This window comes from Lepidochelys olivacea, assembly GCF_965140295.1.
Source record: "Lepidochelys olivacea isolate rLepOli2 genome assembly, chromosome: 2".
Taxonomy (NCBI): domain Eukaryota; kingdom Metazoa; phylum Chordata; order Testudines; family Cheloniidae; genus Lepidochelys; species Lepidochelys olivacea.
In genome coordinates this window covers 44,960,878-44,973,959 of record NC_140412.1, presented here as the reverse complement: position 1 = coordinate 44,973,959, position 13,082 = coordinate 44,960,878, and the positions used below count along the sequence as shown (strand labels likewise).

General features: G+C 42.2%; 1 protein-coding gene across 1 annotated transcript in view; it reads left to right on the top strand.

Annotated features, from left to right (window-relative positions):
• Positions 1-13,082, top strand: part of PDP1 (pyruvate dehydrogenase phosphatase catalytic subunit 1) — a 669,997-nt gene that overhangs the window by 87,314 nt on the left and 569,601 nt on the right. The window lies entirely within an intron of this gene.

The following is a 13,082-nucleotide window of genomic DNA, read 5'->3' as shown; positions in this document are numbered from 1 at the left end:
CTAGAGCTACATTTGTTGGTTTTATTTATCAAAGGATTGTTTAGTAAGTCAATGGAATTTGCTGATGATACAAAGCTGGGAGCAGGGCAGTCAATACAAAAGCTGAGTTGATTAAAATTGAAACTGATAATACACGAGAGGCATAAACAGATCATTGTCTTGTAATTCCATGTGAAGAAATGTAAAGAGATGAATGACAAAAGGTGGAAAACTTATCCCCAGTAGTCACACAATAAAAAACAAAGAATACACAGAAGATCTCAGGTTATTTGGGGTTAAACTCTAAAAATGCTGACAGTGTGTTTAGCAGTCATTAAAAAAAATCATGCAAAAAAGTTTGGATGACCTTGGTACTACTATTCAGTATTTGAATTATATTAAACCATAATGATTTGAACCATAATGTTTGAATGTGTATTAAATGTGAACACTCCACAGAATAAAATGGAGAATATCAGCAAATTCTATGATGACAGGATGTAAAAATCCATTATCACCAACCTTGAAAAGCCAGGGAGGAGGGGAGGTGTGTTTAAAAGAACCCAGCTTCCTTTGAAGCACCAATATGTAGAATGAAATACACACTTATTAATACTGGGGAAATTGGGGCGAATTCAGTGAACTATTAGAATGTAAGACTAATTATTGCCGAATGATTTGTGTTACCACAAACCATTCAATGAGAGAAATTAAGTTTTCAGATATACTTTGCATTAAACGATAAAATGCATCAATCTGGTCTAGAGAACATAAAGCAGAGAAAAATATTCTAGAAGATATTTAGAACACTTCCATAGATTTTAATACTGGAAGGAACATCATCTATTCTAATTCCTGGGGCAGAAATCCTGCCATAGGATTTCATCAGATGATTCCTTCACCTTATCATTCAAAATGAGTCTAGCTGTGAGAAACTGACCTGAAATTCAGACAAGTCAGACCATGAATTCTAGTTGGAACTCTTCTCCACTTATAATACTGCACTGTGTACAGTACACAGAGAATTGGATAAAATTACTAAGTGTGAATGATAAAGAAAACTGAGAAAATTCCAATCTGTCCACACACACAAAAAAAGAAGAACAAACATCAAGAGGAAACTTCATCAGAAAAATTTTAGTTACAGATTATGTGTTGAGATCTGTCCACAAAGCCAACAATCACAGAACTGGAAGGGACCTCGAAAAGTCATTTAGTCCAGTCACCTGCACTTAAGGCAGGACTAAGTATTATCTAGACCATCCCTGTCAGGTGTTTGTCCAACCTGCTCTTAAAAATCCCCAATGATGGAGATTCCACAATCTCCCTAGGCAATTTATTCCAGTACTTACCCACTCTGACAGTAAGGAAGTTTTTCCTGATGTCCAACCTAAACCACCCTTGCTGCAATTTGAGCCCATTGCTTCGTGTCCTATCCTCAGAGATTAAGAAGAACAATTGTTCTCCCTCCTTATGGTAACAATCTTTTATGTACTTGAAAACTGTTTTCATGTTCCCTCTCAGTCTTCTCTTCTCCAGACTAAACAAACCCAATTTTTTCAATCTCCCCTCATAGGTCATGTTTTCTAGACATCTAATCATTTTTGTTGCTCTACTCTGGACTTTATCCAATTTGTCCATTTCTTTCCTGAAATGTGGCACCCAGAACTGGACACAATACTCCAGTTGAGGCCTAATCAGCGCAGAGTAGAATGGAAGAATTACTTCTCGTGTCTTGCTTACAATACTCCTGCTAATACATCCCAGAATGATGTTTGCTTTTTTTGCAACAGCATTACACTGTTGACTCATATTTAGCTTGTGATCCACTATGACCCACAGATCCCTTTCCGCGGTACTCCTTCCTAGGCAGTCATTTCCCATTTTGTATGTGTGCAACTAGTTGTTCCTTTCTAAGTGGAGTAATTTGCATTTGTCCTTATTGAATTTCATCCTATTTACTTCAGACCATTTCTTCAGTTTGACCAGATCATTTTGAATTTTAATCCTATCCTACAAAGCACTTGCAACCCCTCCCAGCTCGGTATCATGCACAAACTTGTACTCTCTATGCCATTATCTAAATCACTGATGAAGATATTGAACAGAACCGGACTCAGAACTGATCCCTGCGGGACCCCACTCGTTATGCCCTTTCAGCATAACTGTGAACCACTGATAGCTACTCTCTGGGAACGATTTTCCAACCAGTTATGCACCCATCTTATGCAACCCATCTAGGTTGTATTTCCCTAGTTTGTTTATGAGACGGTCATGCGAGATAGTATCAAAAGCCTTACTAAAGTCAAGATATACCACAACTACCCCTTCCCACCTATCCACAAGGCTTGTTACCCTGTCAAAGAAAGCTATCAGGTTGGTTTGACATGATTTGTTCTTGACAAATCCTTGCTGACTGTTATTTATAACTTTATTATCTTCTAGGTGTTTGCAAATTGATTGCTTAATTATTTGCTCCATTATCTTTCCAGGTACAGAAGTTAAGCTGACTGGTCTGTAATTCCCCGGGTTGTCCTTCTTTCCCTTTTTATAGATGGGCACTATATTTGCCCTTTTCCAGTCTTCTGGAATGTCTCCCGTCTTCCATTTACTTTTCAAACATAATTGCTAATGGCTCAGTGAGTCTATCCCATCAAATTGGCAGGTCAGCAGAAGTTCCAAAGCAAAAGAAAAGAACTCTGGTGTACCGAATTGCAGAGCCTTCTGCACTACATTAATCCCAGTCCCCAGGATTGTTTGTACCTCTGCCAAGTCTTTGGCAGTCAAGAAGAGTGACTACTTACAAAGCTGATTTTCATGGGAAATGCAGGTGCTCAGCAATCCTTAAAATGAAGCCTCTTATTTAGGTACCAAAATAAGAATTTAGCTCCATATTGTCAGTCTCCCAAGCTTGAAAATGTTGGTCTAGTTCTAAGGCTGGAGTAAGCCCCACTATGGGCCACTGTAAATGTTTGGAAGGACCAGCTTTGAAACCAGCCTCTGATCTGTTGGGATAATCAAGACTAATAAAGTGAATTAAGCCTTAGATTCAGTATAAAGTCTGATATGCATCTGGACAGTCTTTAAAATCCAAATAATTCAAGAGACTGTAACAATGCATGCAAATAGTTATGTCATTCCAGGCCACAATATGTATGGTTTCCTTTGCTTTTACTTGTCCTTTAGTCCCATCTTGCTATATACCATGGGTATATACACCATCATCACGACCACCCCATTGTACCTCCCCTGTAAATAGAGGAAAGCAAATTCCACCTCACTTTGCTTTAGAAAGGAATTCAGCTCTGTGAATTGTGGATTGAAATTTATTACTGCCACTGACTCCCACAGACAGGGCAGATCTTATGTTTGCTTGGGGAGGTTGCTAAAGTGCTTTCCTAAATCAGATTAGCCCCCGGCCACAGCTATTGCCCAGCAAGTACAACCCTGTCTTTTGGGCTTCAGTGGCTGCCTGCGCTCCATGGTGGAGGTGAGACTGAGGAGTGAGGGTGCCCAACACATTCTACAGCTTCAATCTCCCCATCAGAGAAGAGACACTGGCATAAACTAAGAGTGACTTTAACCCCTTGTCATTTCCCACTTCCTAGCTCGGTGGTCCTCAAACTTTTCACAGTTTTGTGCCCCCCCCTTACCCTTGTCCACTCCCCCACACAAGAGCCAGGTCTGGGAGCGGGGCTGCAGCTCCTGGGGGTAGAGGTGCGGACAGGAGTAAGGGGGCTGAGGCTGGTGGCTGCAGTTGGGGGCCGGTATGGGACTGGGAACAGAGCCATCCGCAGCAGGGGGCAAGGCTGGGGCCAGGGCCAAAAGCAGAGCCATGGTTGGGTCACGGTGGGGGACGGTGCTCAGGACCGTGACCGCAGCTGGGGGCAGAGTGGGACTGGGTGATGCTCCCTCTTCACCCCCATGGGGGTTGGCCCAGTGCAAGGCTGGGGGCAGAGCAGGGCTGGGTGATGCTCCTGCTGTGCCCCCACCAAACATTCCTACACACACACCCCTAGGGGGCGTGCACCACAATTTGGGGACCTCTGTCCTAGCCTGTTCCTCTACTCCCCTCACCCCCACACAGTCATTATTCTTGTCCAATTTGTTAATCCAAATACATTTAGAAATTAAAATCTTACTTAGCCCCCCAGCTGAGTTCTTGAAAGATAATGAACTAACTGGTTTCTGGGTAATTTATGCATACATTTATATACTGAGCTGTAGCTTAATCAAACTCCTTTGCCTTGTGTAGTATAATACCAATATCTAATGAAAACATATGAAGTATGTGTTTCATAATTATCTCAGACAGCTCATTTCGATTTGCTTCCTATTTAAATCCCAAAATTCCTATCTTCTTGCATTGTAAACACTTTCCTCCCTATCTCATCAATCTGACTTATGTAAATGGTGTGGGGGTGGGAATCACAATTAGATTTGTCCCCTCAGTGTTATCAAAGGCCCTGTTCTCAGAGAAACAGCTGATATAGGTGCACACTAAATATGCTTTTTTATTTGACTGAAAAGCAGAGTTAACGTGAAATCACAAAGAATTCGGCAAAGACCATTGGAGTGGTATTACTGGGTCCAGTACATATAGATTCCTAGATTGGTTATTGATTGATTATTGATTGTTAAGCATTCAAAAACAGACTGTGATACTATCAAAGGGAGGGTGAATATTAATTATGTTCAATATTAGGGCCCTGATTCTTCTCTCACTCACACTGGAATAAATCAGGAGCAGCTGTCTTGAAGTCAGTGGAGCTATACCAGTGGCAAAGGGCCTGATTCTCACCTCAAATACTTTCTGATGTCTCAGAGGTAGCAATTTTGTTATAGCAGAACTGGAAAGGAAAATGGAAACCAAAAAAGGTCCAAGGTGTCAATCCTCCGGTAAAATGACTTTGCACCAGTATAATGAAATATTTCAAAATCTCAGTAACCAGCAGGGAACCAGGTAAGTTTCTGCTGCTGCCAACTACACTCTGTATGCAGACATGGATGGTAGCTTTAATACATCTAGGGAAAGGTCAAAGGGGAGTGATGAAGGGTACCAGGCCCTTTGAGGTTTCTTACTGGATGCCCCATGACCCTAATACACCCTGCCCCAGGAAAGAAGCAGCAGGTCTTCCAAGACAGTCTAGACAGGCTGCAAGGAAGCAGCCAATCAGAGTGTAGCACGCTTGGATAAAAGGAGCTGCAGGCCTTGAGTAGCTCAGTTCCTGGCTGGGACCAGAGGTGTGAGTGAGCGAGCTCCTTGCTGGTTACCAGGGCTCAAGAAGAGAATCAGAAGATGTTCTGGTGGTGCCTGCATGCAGTGAGAAGGAAAAGGATTTGAGAACTTCAGCCCTGAGGTAAGGGTGAAGAGAAAGGAGCTACATGAGAAAAGGCCCAGAGAATAGCAGCAGCAACCTGAAAGTGACAGTACATGGCTGCTGTATGCAGGTCCCTGGGTTGGCACCTGGAGTAATGGGTGGGCCTGCATCCTCCCACTAGCCAGTGCTAGAGTGGCCTGAGGCCTGGAAAGGGGACACAACTAGTTTTCTCAAGAAAAGGGGCTAGATTTAAAGGGGCCCAGAGACAGAGCTGAAGGCCCTGGTGAGGGTAGACTGTCAGTTCTGATGGGACTCTTTACTAAGCCCTGAGAAGAGGATAAGTTTCCTTTAGAAGCCTGAGCAGAAGGGCTGGACTTAAAGGAGTCCAAACAGGACTGATGAGAGAAGGCCTGCTCAAGAAGGAGGAGCTGCATCCAGTTTGAGCCAGGGAATTGGAAGACATTTGTTTGGTTTTGGACTCCAAAACCCTGAAAGAGGTTTGTCCATTTTAGATTGTGTGAGTTGGCTGGAGGACTGAGCCACTGAAGACCTGCCCAGCAAGGGCAATAACCTACATGGGTGCCAGAACCAAGAAAGGTTTCAGAGTAGCAGCCGTGTTAGTCTGTATTCACAAAAAGAAAAGGAGTACCAGTGGCACCTTAGAGACTAACCAATTTATAGTCTCTAAGGTGCCACTAGAACCAAGAAAGATTACAGCACCACACCCCAACGACAGGAGGCACTGAAGAGGGGGGAGTGCCCTGTCACAAGGAGGCTATTAGGAATGATGCCAAGTCAATACAGAAAGTCACCAATATGCCATCCACACACTACTGCTGCTGTGAAAGATTACTCTTTCTGCTTATGCTGATTATTTCCATGCACTAAACTGTATATATGGAAGCCTTCATTTTTATTCTCTTTAATTTTTATATCCAGGAGTCATAGTAGCACACCACCAAATACACAGGGTCTAGGGAACTATTTCACTTCTATACAGCACCTTTCAGCCCAAAGGATCCTAGAACAATTCACCAAAAACTATCTGTTGCACACAGAGCATCAGCAAAATGAAGCCACCTCAGGGACACAGAGTGCAGGAAACTAACCAAAAAATATTACACAATAGGGAGGATGAAGAGAATTTGGCAAAGAGCACGGTGGTAAACCCTTCCTTCACTCCACTGACTTCAGTCAAATTAAGCCAGAATCCTACTCTGCTGTAGGATAGAGCCAAGTGTGTTGGCAAACAAGAAAACGTCATTTGTTTAAAGATTCAAAACCCCAAAACAGTTTGAAACTACATAGAACACCTGTGTATGTTTGTGGATTCCTTCCATGGTAGCCCAGGAGGCAGCCCGATGTTGTCTAAGTTTGTTGAATTTCAGTGTCAGTGTTGCTGCTGGGGTGTCAGTAATCCTTTTGGCTCTGATTCACATGGTACAATTTGACTCCTACCCCAGTTTTCTCTCTTGATGCCATGCCAAGTCCCTCTTCCTCTCTGCTAACAAGTATTTTCCACCCATTACTCTTGCCCTTTTTCTCCTCTCCCTCTCAGTCTATAACATTTGACACTGGACTCAAACTGAAGTGGAGGGATAAGTGGCTCTGCCATTGCACCACTTGTAACTATGGGTTTATACTGGTGACCATCACTGTAATATCTGAGCTAGGTTAATTAGACAGGCAAAGTAAGATCTCCAAAGGCCTTCAGAGAGTCTCCACACCTTCTCCAGTGTTGCAAACTCTCATGATTCTATCATGAATCCTGTGATCCTTGGCATTTTTCTAGTTGCTGTAATCAGGGTTTTACCCGAGACCCTCAACTTTCACTAAAGGAGGGAGGGGTAAGTTTCTAATCCTGATGGCTGAGGAGAAAAAGCTTGAAATCATGAACCCTAAATGCTTCAACACGAGAAGGCAACATTTATTTTTGAATCCCATGACTTTTAAGCCAATTGCATAATATTTGGGGGGCCTGGCAAATGGCTTTTGAATGCTTGGGCTTGGCAGTGCTGCTGCTTCTTCCTTGTTTGGGATAGCATTTTGGGGGAGGATTAGAAGAGAGCAGTGCTGGCTATTGTAAGGGTCACTGTGGCAAGATCTCTAAGTATCAACTGGCCTGGTACAGACACATTAAATACATTACACACATCACGTAAAGCGTGAGGTTAGTTGTAATAAGTGGAGTAAATTAGCAAACCACAGCTGGCAAAGTAAGTCCTGGCCCTATTGCTCTGTAGGCAGGGATCCTTCCCAGAGCTCTGTGCCCGTGGAGTACTATTGCAATTTTGAGGCTAGAGATTGCAGCAGTGGCCATAGAACTGCTTCACAACTCCCCCATGCTACCACTCCCCCAAAGGCAAAGTCTGTGACTCTGCCTCCCACTTCTCAGAGCCAGGGAAGTGATGTCAGGGGTGGCAATGCTTCTCTCACTGACCCTGATATAACACTGACAGACCCTGGTTGTCGGCAGGCGGAATCGAACCTGGGGCCTCTCGAGCTTAGTGCATGAGCTGCTACTGCATGAGCTAAAAGCCATATGGCCCTTAGCTAAGGCTGTAGAGCAGACTCATTAATCTTTCTCTATGTGGTCTCAGTGCCACTAGATGGGACAGAGGTGTGTGGGTTACACTGGAGACCCAGGAGGTGTGTGGGTTACACTGACTGCAGGTCCCCAGTAGGCTGACTGCCAAGGAGACTGTCTGAATGGATCCCCTACCTGAGTAGCCATCTGACACCTCTGAAACAACTATCAATTGGAAAGGAGAAGGACCCACTGGATGAAGACACCAATGTGCTCAGGACAATTGAAATGGAAGAAGCATATCAAAACACCCATCTCCCTCCACCCTCACCAGAAGTTTTTATTTCAAGACCTCTAAAAGAATGCCTCTGCATGCCCCGCTCCACACAGGTCATTCTGTTGGAACTATGGAAGCCCCAAGATTGCAATAACTTCCACAGCCCTTGTGTAAGGAACAGAGAGGGGCTCAGTTAGAAAACATCTCAGCGGACCAGAAGATCATGTGCATCAGCTCCTCCCCTCTTTCTGTCCCATCACAGGCTCTGACTGCAGCCGAGCAATTATATTGCAACCCTACCATCCTGTACTGACTGCTCTCAGTATTGCTTAGGGCGGCAAGGAGCCTCGTGCATGTTACTTACTCCTGTTTCAGATGTAAATTCAACTTCCACATTAATTGTGTTAAAATATTTAAAATGCACATATCTTTCTTCAAATGGAAAATCTCACTCCTTAATATACAACAAGATTATGAGTGAAAGAAGGTGTCATTTTCCTCAGGAACAGGAAAAGAATTTAGAATCCTTATTAATCAGAAGAGAGAGGAGTGCAGCAAACAGCCACCAGTTGCAAAATGGCCACTTTACAAATGCATCTCTTAGCTAAATTTAAAGAGGCAACCTCCAGAAAAGCACGCTGGGAAAAACATTATTATGAAAGGGCAACAGTGTCATGGAAAGGATTAGTAGGAACCAGGCCATCCTAAAGGAAGTTAGTTGTGCAGAAGGGTTTAATTGTTTTATCTCTGTGTGTATGAGGTATTGAAGTGGGATCACTGCAGTAACCATAGATACCCCTGTATTCACACCCTACACACTACTGCAATGATCTTTGTCAAAATATGCCTTGTGAGGTCCCATTTGAAAACGAACACGATACCAGTCAATAGCATCATTGTGAAATGTATGCAAAAACACTGTGTGTGGAATTATGGGTACTTACTGATATTATGCTTTAAAATCTGTGACTAAAAGGTGTTTAAACCATGCATGTCAGGGGGAAGTTGATAAACAGGTTTTCTCAAGACAAAGGAAAGAGGCCAAGACCTCAAACCACGTGTGGCCAAATTCAAAGGACTATTGATTTGTATTGGAGGCTGCAGGAAGAGAACATTTACATTGTAAAATTGCAGCAGGAAGCATCACATTGGAACGCACCAGGGGACACCTTAATCAAGATAGTCACTCTCCTCCCCCACTCCAGAGGAGACAGGAGACTGAATCCCAGGGTATCAACCTGACCCTTGATGCAAAGGCAGACTTTGAGATATAAGGGCACTCAGAAAGATTTAGGATTATCCTTTAGCTGAGGAGACAAGGTAAACCAGTGCCTTGGACTCCGTGGGGATTCCGGCTAATAGCTAGCCAGCTATTTTTGGAAAAGGAAGATTGGTGTGGAAACTACCTTGAACAAAGACTGTAGCTTGTGAAGTTAGGTCTGAGCAATTAGAAAGCATATTTTTACTTTTTGTTTGTTTGTAACTCATTCTATCTATATTCTGTCCATTTGGCATCACTTAAACCAATGATTTTTATGTAATAAACTAGTTTTAGTTTTACTATAAACCAATTCAGTGCTATGACTGAAATAAGAGTTTGTCAAACACCAGTTAAATTAATGAGCTGCAGTGTATGGACTACTTAAAGCAGCAGTGGACTACTCTCTTCTGTGATTGTATAGTGATAGGGGCTATGCACTGAAGAAAGACCTCTGAGAAGCTTGGGGGATGGACTTTGCTGATTATCTGCAAGGCAAGGTTAATACTGGTAGAGTCTTCAGGAATTTGCTGATGAGGAATACAGACTGGTGTGACAGGGAGCTAACACAGTCTAATCTCCAGGAAAGCTCACTCAAGCTGAGGAAGAGAGGTAACACAGTGGCTCATAGCTCTGGGTGTCCCCAGCAGCAGACTACAGTTATATGCTGCCTGAAGTAACTAGCACAGTAGTGGTTCTATTTGACATTTCTATGGAGTTGTATATTCTTTTAATGTACCCGCAGAACTCCCAGTCATGCTAATAGGATGTACACGCCTGCACTGCAATGATAACATATCTCTTTAAAAGATGATGTATGGCATATACCACAGTTAATTAGTAAATACAGCTGGCAGCAACATGTACACTTTCTAGAAGACTGTTTTCAGTTGCTTTATAACTTCACTCAACTTGAACCATTCAAGGCAGGCTCTTCAGTGATGCATGTCTGTCTGCCTCAAACTTTTTTTTTAAAAGAAACAAAATGCTTTGGCTGTTTTCGAGAACAAATTTAGGAGGAAATATCACATGTACAACATCAAAATGAGCCCATGCCCAGAAGACAGTGGCTACATTTGCTATACAAAATGTAAACATGCAATATAAAATGTTGATTCATAGCAGATACATTGTTTACCACTACTTAGTATAATTAGTTGAATTTTAGGATTGATTAAAACTCTTGCTTTACTTTGCTATGACTGTTGGCTAGAGCATGAAATAGCAGTCTCCACTGTCATGCTTCACTACAGCTATTCAACAACACTTTAAACTCAGCATACTTACAAAGATGTGGGTCTTCAGTGTGAAATGTGGTTACATCTTTTGAGTTTACAAACCATTACAACTGGTCAGTAATATTCTACATTTTTTAAAGGCTGTTTTTTATGTGGATCGAGGCAAACATTTTAAAAGATGCATGCTCTTTTAGGATGATAGAAATGGAAATATTAAAACCTATTTTTCCACCACAGGTCACCCATTTAGAAATGAGACTTGTCAAACAGCACTGAATATCAGTGACTAATAAGATCCCTACTGTCATGTAAGTCACCTTCTAATTTCTCTCATAAAATAGCTAAAGAAATCCCAAAATCTTACTCCTATTTGTATAGATAAGATTGAGCTTGTTGGCCTCATCTGCTCATATGGCAGTCACCATCTTGCATTTCCTCTTTGGTGTATGTGTGTGCATCTCACTTTCACATAGAGAGATTACGAACAACCAGAACATGGTGGTCAGGACAAATGAAAGACTTTTCTTTACTTTGCTGTTTACAGAGAACCTTACCCCCTTATAATATGCCTCGTAATGTATCTAAATGTTCACAACTATCACCACATCATGTCTGCATAAAGGAACATCTCCCCACTGCCCCAAACCACTGAATTAACTTAAAGTTGCTATAACTATAGAAAAAAAAAGCTTCAACTGTAATGAAATCATCAATTAAAGTAATTCATTACTCAATAGAAAAAACATTTCAAACTATACATGACTTAGAAGTATGCTTGTGTTATTTAACATACACATTATGCATTATAAAAGGATTTAAATCTTAATTGGATTAAAAAAAATGAAGACTGCCTTACTATGGAGTTACTGTTAATATCTCCATAAAGAAAATGGGGAGGGAATATGGATATGAGGATAAGCAAAAAGTAAGGTATAACACATAGCTACTAAGTAGGAAACAACTGAACATAAAGAATGTTGAACAATAAAATGACAAGAAATACCAGGGCAGATTCTCAGGTGGTGTAAATTGTCATATCACGTATTATACCGTCTGAGGAGCTAGCATAATATAATATCTGATATAAGCAATTTATTCACTGCAAAACATGTGTGGAACTGTAATAGCACTTCCTGGTTGCTGGAAGCACTCAGTCTGGACTTCATGACTTACAGTGCACCCAAAACATTCTATGCTGGACTGTCCATGGCCCTTGCAAGGGTGCCTGGAGGGAGGGAAGAGACAGAAGATGTAAGAAGCGCATTCCCCCATTGTACTTGATACCTACAGATGAAGCACAAAATCACAGTCCCTATGCTCCAGGGATTGCAGAAACACTTCTGCCCCTATTGCCTAGAGTGCACATTGGACAAAAGGGTGCAGGGAAGACAAAGTCATGTACACTGGCCTGCAGTAGGGGTCAGTAACTGGGACGTGGATGGGTGGATGTGCCCAGTGGCTAGAGCAGGAGTCATGACTAATGGTTAGCAGTGTAGTCTGTAGTCAAGAATTGGAGCCAAAGGTCAGAGCCAGGGCCCAGATGCCACTGCCAAAGTCAGAAATCAGAGATGAGGGTCAGGACCAAGTTACCTGAAGTGAGACAAGGCTGGTGTCTGGGCTGGGAACAAGAAGGCACAGGTGTGATCCTGGCCACGGGCAAGGGCTTTGAGCAGCGACTGACCTGCTGCGGCTGGGCTTGAGAGCTGGTCTGCTGCTCTTCCAAGCAATCAGGTGGCACAGCCATTCAGCCAGCATACTACATGACAACTGCACCTGTTAGGTTTCTGGAGACTGGCTTTGCTGCAGGCCCTGCTTCCTGACTTCCGGGGAATCAGACTGCCTCTGCCCCAGAAATTGTAAGTGGTACATTTTGCCAGACAACTTGTGGAAGGCTCTGCATCATCCCTGACACAGAACTGTGCCCAAATGGAATGAATTAACCATAAATTAGTAGAGCCTCATGCCCACTTTGGAGGACGTTTCTGGTGACATAACAAACACCCTTTACGAAGAACGAGTAACATATAACTATCATCATGAAACACTGAATACTAACCATCCACAACAATTACACTGCCCATGGGATTTGTATGTTTCCCATTTCTAACTAGAGGAAATGCCATAGAAAAAGGTAAATATGACAACATAATAAGTGGCCTTTTCATAAATGCACAGAACAGACATTAAAGTAATTTCCATGCAAAGCAATAATTTGTACCCAATTAGCACAATGTTCCTAAAAGATAGAAATATACATTTAAGGTTACTCTATGTAACGATCAAGTTGATAAGTGGACTAATCTAAAACAGATATGCAATGTATGTTTTGGTAATTTAGGAGTATATTATGATGTATAATATCAAGTACCATAGCAACTTTTCCTATCAGCCAGCCATGATCTCACCATATTTCTAAAGGGTAGAGTGAAATACACTAGCTTAGCTTTATAGCTCTGATAACTCTCCAAAATGAATAGCTGAC